The sequence below is a fragment of the Procambarus clarkii genome, chromosome 79 (assembly GCF_040958095.1).
Source record: "Procambarus clarkii isolate CNS0578487 chromosome 79, FALCON_Pclarkii_2.0, whole genome shotgun sequence".
NCBI lineage: Eukaryota > Metazoa > Arthropoda > Malacostraca > Decapoda > Cambaridae > Procambarus > Procambarus clarkii.
Genome location: NC_091228.1, coordinates 20,230,528 through 20,236,661, shown reverse-complemented (window position 1 = coordinate 20,236,661; position 6,134 = coordinate 20,230,528). Strand labels below are relative to the sequence as shown.

The 6,134-nt window shown below is 46.4% G+C and overlaps 1 protein-coding gene across 1 annotated transcript in view; it reads right to left on the bottom strand.

Moving 5' to 3' along the window:
- Positions 1–4,140, bottom strand: part of LOC123764612 (UDP-glycosyltransferase UGT5) — a 58,433-nt gene extending 54,293 nt beyond the window's left edge. The window contains exon 1 of the mRNA XM_045752601.2: positions 4,121–4,140. The gene's annotated coding sequence lies outside the window, so the exon portion shown is untranslated. The remainder of the gene's footprint in view (positions 1–4,120) is intronic.
- Positions 4,141–6,134: the final 1,994 nt, after the last annotated feature.

Genomic DNA, 6,134 nt, shown 5'->3' with positions numbered 1-6,134 from the left:
GCAGTCCAAAAATATGCAGTCTGCCCAACCATCTTGTCAGTGATACAGGTCTATAGTTAAGTGCCTCCTCCCTATATCGCCTTTCTTGAAGATCGGTACGACATTTGCCTTTTTCCAGCAACTGGGCAATTCTCCCGACATAAGTTACTCATTAAAGATCATTGCCAGAGGCACGCTGAGGGCCTGCGCTGCTTCTTTTAGTATCCAAGGTGATACTTTGTCTGGTCCAACTGCTTTAGTTACATCCAGTGTTGTCAACTGTTTCATTACCTCCCCTGCTGTCACCTCTATATCTGATAGTCTGATCTAGGGTAATCCCTTCTAACAATGGGAGCTGCTCAGGCTCGGTAGTGAACACTCCATGGAAACTGGCATTCAGTGCCTCGCAGATTTCCTTGTCACTTTCAGTATATGCCCCCTCTGTTTTCCTTAGGTTTGTCACTTAGTCGTTCACCGACATTTTTCTTCTTATATGGCTGTGTAGTAACATAGGTTGCTTTTTCGCTTTGATCGCAATATCGTTCTCATAGTTCCTTTCCGATGTTCGTTTTATGGTAATGTAATCGTTCCTAGCTCTGTTGCATCTGATCCCTTTGTCCTCTGTCCTTTGTCTTCTGTACTTCCTCCACTCCTGCTGTGAGAGAATGTCTCTCAAGATTCTCCCACAGCTGACTTGAATGGCTCATTGCAGTGCACAGTGCACCGATCTTTCGTGCACACGCCTAAACTCTGTTAACCCTGGATAGTGACCTGGCATGTTGGGTATCTCCAGAATGCTCACTTAACCAGGAACACGTTTATAATACGGAGGCCGCCGTATGTCCAGGCAGGAAGTAGATACAGAGAAGTTAAGCATACTTGCCACAAAGGGTCAGTGAGTACACATAGGAGGTGCCAGAGTGAGAGAGTAGATTGGACGCCAGCGAGGCGACCGTCTGACCTCTGGGGTCAACCGGCATGATGGAGAATAACAGCTGTGACGTGTTCATGATGTCACCTCTGCTACTGATCAGGGTACGACCAATATGATTGGTTCCCGCTCATTTGCTGCAATGCTATTGGTCAAATTGTAATGCTTTGTGCTGTGTCCCACGAGATGCCCGGAGCCGCTGGCAAGAGCGTTCTCGTGAGGAAGCTCTTGCATAGAAGACGTGTCCTGTTCTGTCTATCGGCCAATAGATAGAAGAACACTGTCTATTCCTCACCGTCAAGTTAAACTCAGCGTCTTTTCGATATACCATCGTTCTCCCGGAATCGCGACTGTGATATAATGTTTAGAAGCCTAGTGGAAAAATCACCAGAGCGAAACAGACTGGTATTAGGTAACCCCTGGTGACAAGTAGAGATCGTCTGTGAGTGACCTAGAGTGAACTAAGGCAGTGACGCCTCCTAAGTAACCTGTGTGTGACTTTACCACATGTGTACCTGCATGGTATAAAAGCTGCCAGCCGCCACTCTGTCTCGAGCGTGTAGCCTTAAGCCGCCCGCCGCCGCCCTCACTGTACCACGTGACATCACCACCCTTACTCACCGCCAGTGCCAGAGTGTGTGCGTGTGTCTGTGACATACACCGCGCCCTCCTGCGAGTACCCCCCCCCCCTGTTTCAAGTACGGTTTGTGGGAAAGCCTAGTCGTCAATGGTCTCACTTCAGAACGAGGAAACCAGCTATCAGGCCACCTACGAGTTCTTGCATAAATGTGCCTGAGTGAATAAGAGAGGTAGCCTACCGTGCAAGTACAAGATCTCGTCATTGTTTTATTGTGTCTGTCTGTGTTGATCTGAGGAATCAACCACAGTTCTCACCTTCTCATACCTGTCACAAAACATGCACTCACTTGAGCTTTATATTGTAGAATGTCCCATATTGACTGACTTTCGCCCTCCTGGGCTAAGGTATGCTGAACTCTGTAACTACTATATGAGTACTGGAACACTTGATGATATATTGGACTTGTATCCTAGATTAACCATGTAATGTAACTATATAACCTGAGCTTGTAAAAGCATCTTAATCACCTTCAGTGGTTAAGTTCTTAATTGCGCACTAGTTTCTCTTGTCAGCTATCTCACGCGGTCAGAGTAAAAGAGACAAATATATGTGTATGTATATGTACATATGTATGTATGTGTGTGGGTATGTGTATAAAGTATAAAGCTGATCAGAATTACATTTCACCATTATAAATTCACATTAATGCATTCATAAATCTGTGTATCTATATTTACGTATGTAGCTTAGCCTAACATTTTAAAAGCACTACGATCACCTTCTGTGGTTGTTCAATAAATCTCTGAACTGTTTGACAAATCTTTCACCCTGTCCATGGAGGACAGAAGAAAATGTATATATGCTGGTCAGCATTGTAAATGTGTGGCCACGTCTGTGGTAGAAAATAATAATAATAAAAATAAAAGAACTGTCACAGGTATAGGTGAATCGACGGTGAATGCGTGGTTATCTGTGTGGTATCACGGCATTTCACTCGTCTGTGAATGTGAGCTTCACATACATCACACATTTAGTTATTGTGTGATAATATTATTGTGCATGTTATTGCCTGTCCCATTGACAGTGTATTTGTGAGTTATTGCATATCATCATTACCGAGTATCCGGTTGGAACTCTTGTGATCCCTTTGCATACCGGCAGTTAGGTTGCCGTGTTAATGATTGGCTGTCAACTGTGTTAAGTTAGGTGTTACTCCACGAGTGGATACGAGTCATTAGCCAGACGTCAAGAGTCTCGCTAATATAACCATAGCTTTGCTGACGCCAATCTAAAGTAAATCAAGCACCCTTTGTATTAGTGATTAAGTTAGTAAATAAACTACTGTTAAGCTTTATGCGGTGTTTCTGTTGAACCACTTCTGAATACTGCCAATATTACTCAAGCCTTCAGCTCTAGGTGTCTTCAACACCGAGTTGCCTAATTCACTAAACTATAAATGTGATGAGGACCCTAGGAGTCCCTTAAAGTGTTAAATCATTGAGAAGATTCCAACGATCATCGTGGAGCAGGACCAGGTGAGGCTAGTCTGAGAAGAGACCCTCAAGGACTCTAACTCGACCTTGCTCCCAGGCCCTGTACGGTTGCTCTCGTATTTTCTCTGCTAATTCCGACAGCTTCGTGAAGCGTCTGCCACATGTACAGTGACGACTTACGCATTAAAGTCGGGAAAGCAAAAAAAAAAAAAAGAAAAACCCCACACTCTCCTGCTGGCCATTTTTGCTTCCTGACACTGTCTATTAAACCGTGGGTTAGTATATTCCCTCTTAGTTTTTTCCTTTTACTGTTGGTATAAATCTCACTTCGGCCTCCTGGCATTTCTGTATGACTAGCTCCATCATATCTTGGACTGTTTTTCCTCTAAATTCTTCCTCCCACTGCAATTCTCCCAGATAGTCCCTTATCCTCCTATAGTCCCTAATTTAGGAGGGACTATAGGACTATTTGGAAAAGCAAATTGTATTTGCTTTTCAAATATTTTGTATTAAGTGGGCAATATTGGTATTGGTCCAGCAAATAGAGAGATGAAGACCCTTTGTAAAATACCGTCCGTCTGTCAGTTACTTGTCCCGTCTTAGTCTTTATCAAAAGTTTCTTTAGCAATTTTCTCTCTGTTTTATGTAGTTTTCTGTTGCTGTTGGTTTTTCTTATTTTTTTGCAACATTTCTAACTTGTTTGACAATTTGTTGTCAATACTCTTATCAAAACTGAGTTTCATAATCTAAATGAGAGTTAACTTGGGCACGATAAAGCTTCAGAATTATATAAGATATCTTACTGCTAACGCATCAAGATGTAAGCCATAGCCGACCATCTGCTCTACTCTACTTTAATAATCGCACTTTCAGTTTAAGAGTTCTGCTACTCATTTTAAGTGTACCAATATTATAATTGAAAACTACTTACGTCTGCACTAATTCATGGCAGATTAACGTCATTTGAATATTAGCCTTAGATAATTTTCACTTAATACTATAATACATAACATGTATATGAATACGAGTTATACATATGTATTAGGGATTAGGTCGAACCACAATGATCATCTGCAACCTGGAGTTGTTCTGCACCTCCCTCGTGTCTTAGTGTTATAAGACTTGTTGTCATCTTACCTGAGTGATAGTGAGGGAGACCCCGGCACCAGGAGCTCTGCCTGCACAATGAGTGGTGAGAGTGGCCACACCGCCCCAGGGCCTGGGTGTGGTGGAGCTGGCCACACCACCCCATGGAGGAGGGGGGGGGTGGTGGAGCTGGCCACACCACCCCATGGAGGAGGGGGGGTGGTGGAGCTGGCCACACCACCCCATGGAGGAGGGGGGGGGTGTGGAGCTGGCCACACCACCCCATGGAGGAGGGGGGGGGTGGAGCTGGCCACACCACCCCATGGAGGAGGGGGGGTGGTGGAGCTGGCCACACCACCCCATGGAGGAGGGGGGGGGGGGTGGTGGAGCTGGCCACACCACCCCATGGAGGAGGGGGGGGGTGGAGCTGGCCACACCACCCCATGGAGGAGGGGGGGGGGGTGGTGGAGCTGGCCACACCACCCCATGGAGGAGGGGGGGGGGTGGTGGAGCTGGCCACACCACCCCATGGAGGAGGGGGGGGGGGGTGGAGCTGGCCACACCACCCCATGGAGGAGGGGGTGTGGTGGAGCTGGCCACACCACCCCATGGAGGAGGGGGTGTGGTGGAGCTGGCCACACCACCCCATGGAGGAGGGGGGGGTGGAGCTGGCCACACCACCCCATGGAGGAGGGGGTGTGGTGGAGCTGGCCACACCACCCCATGGAGGAGGGGGGGTGGTGGAGCTGGCCACACCACCACATGGAGGAGGGGGGGTGGTGGAGCTGGCCACACCGCCCCAGGGTGTGGGGGTGGTGTGGCTGGCCACACTGCTGCTCCACCCTGCGGTGTCGTGCTTACAATTTCACCCCCAAGTAAACTGGTGAATTTTTGGTTGGCCTTTCCCTTATCCCCAAGACATAACTATTGCAGGCCAGGAGGCTTTTGACACTTTCTGGAGGTTCTACTCCAGCAGCGAGGCTGAGGTGCTTCATGACACGACAGTAAATGTCTGACATATGAAGGATCTTCTGGTCCCTCATCCATGAGGTACGTTAGAGGGGTAAGAAGTCCTCCCTACATCAGATGAGATGGACTTAATGGCTCACATTACCATTGATCGACAGAGAGGTTGGTCAGTGGTCTGTTATTGACCCAAGATTCAATTTCTGTGACAACGGTTTGAAGATCCTATAGATTAATCTTTTGGTGGTGTAGGGTTTTCCTTAGACAGTGTTTTATTGTCCCCGCCATTCGCTCGTAGAAGCCTCTGTGCCACAGTCTTCCCTGGGGGGGGAGGGGGTAATTTCAAGTGGTACTGCCGTTGATTTAGAGCGATGCATACCACTAAGTGATTCCAAAGCTCCCTCGGGCATGCTTTCCCTGCTACCAAGTTGGACCCATTGTTCGATATCCTGAATTTGAGGCATGATCAATGGGGAGCAAACCTGTGAAAAGCCTGTATGAGTGACTTCACTCATGTCAGAGGCACTTCTAAGTGTATTCCCCTTGTTGTGGCACAGGTGAATAGGCGGATGAAAGCCTTCACCAGAACTTTATCTTTAGTGCCAGTTGATATTATGACTCCTGTGTAGTTTACAGCAGTGATCTTAAAGGACGAAGATGGACAACTCGTTCCCTGGGGAGTGGTACGTGGAGGTCCTGGATAAGGACACACCTGAGAGTCATACCACCCGCAGACTACATAGGATTTTAATATGGACTTTACAGTCTGGCGACCTTGAGGAAGCCAGAACTGTTGTCTCAAGGAGGTGAAGGTATCTAGTACCCCACCATCTAGAGTGCAGTGTTTGTGTATATGTATTACAATTAGACTGCTAACTTTTTTATTTTTTTTTTTATTTTTTATTTTTACATGCAAGCAGGCAAGGGAAATACAATATATACAATAAAACAAGTGAAATATAACAAAACAAAACAAGAAACCGCCGGCCAGAAGGACCGACAGCCCAGTACAACAATTATCAAAACATGAGAAGGCAACAAGGTATACATGAGAAACACACATCAAGACACAAAACAAAAAACAAGTACAAACAGGCAA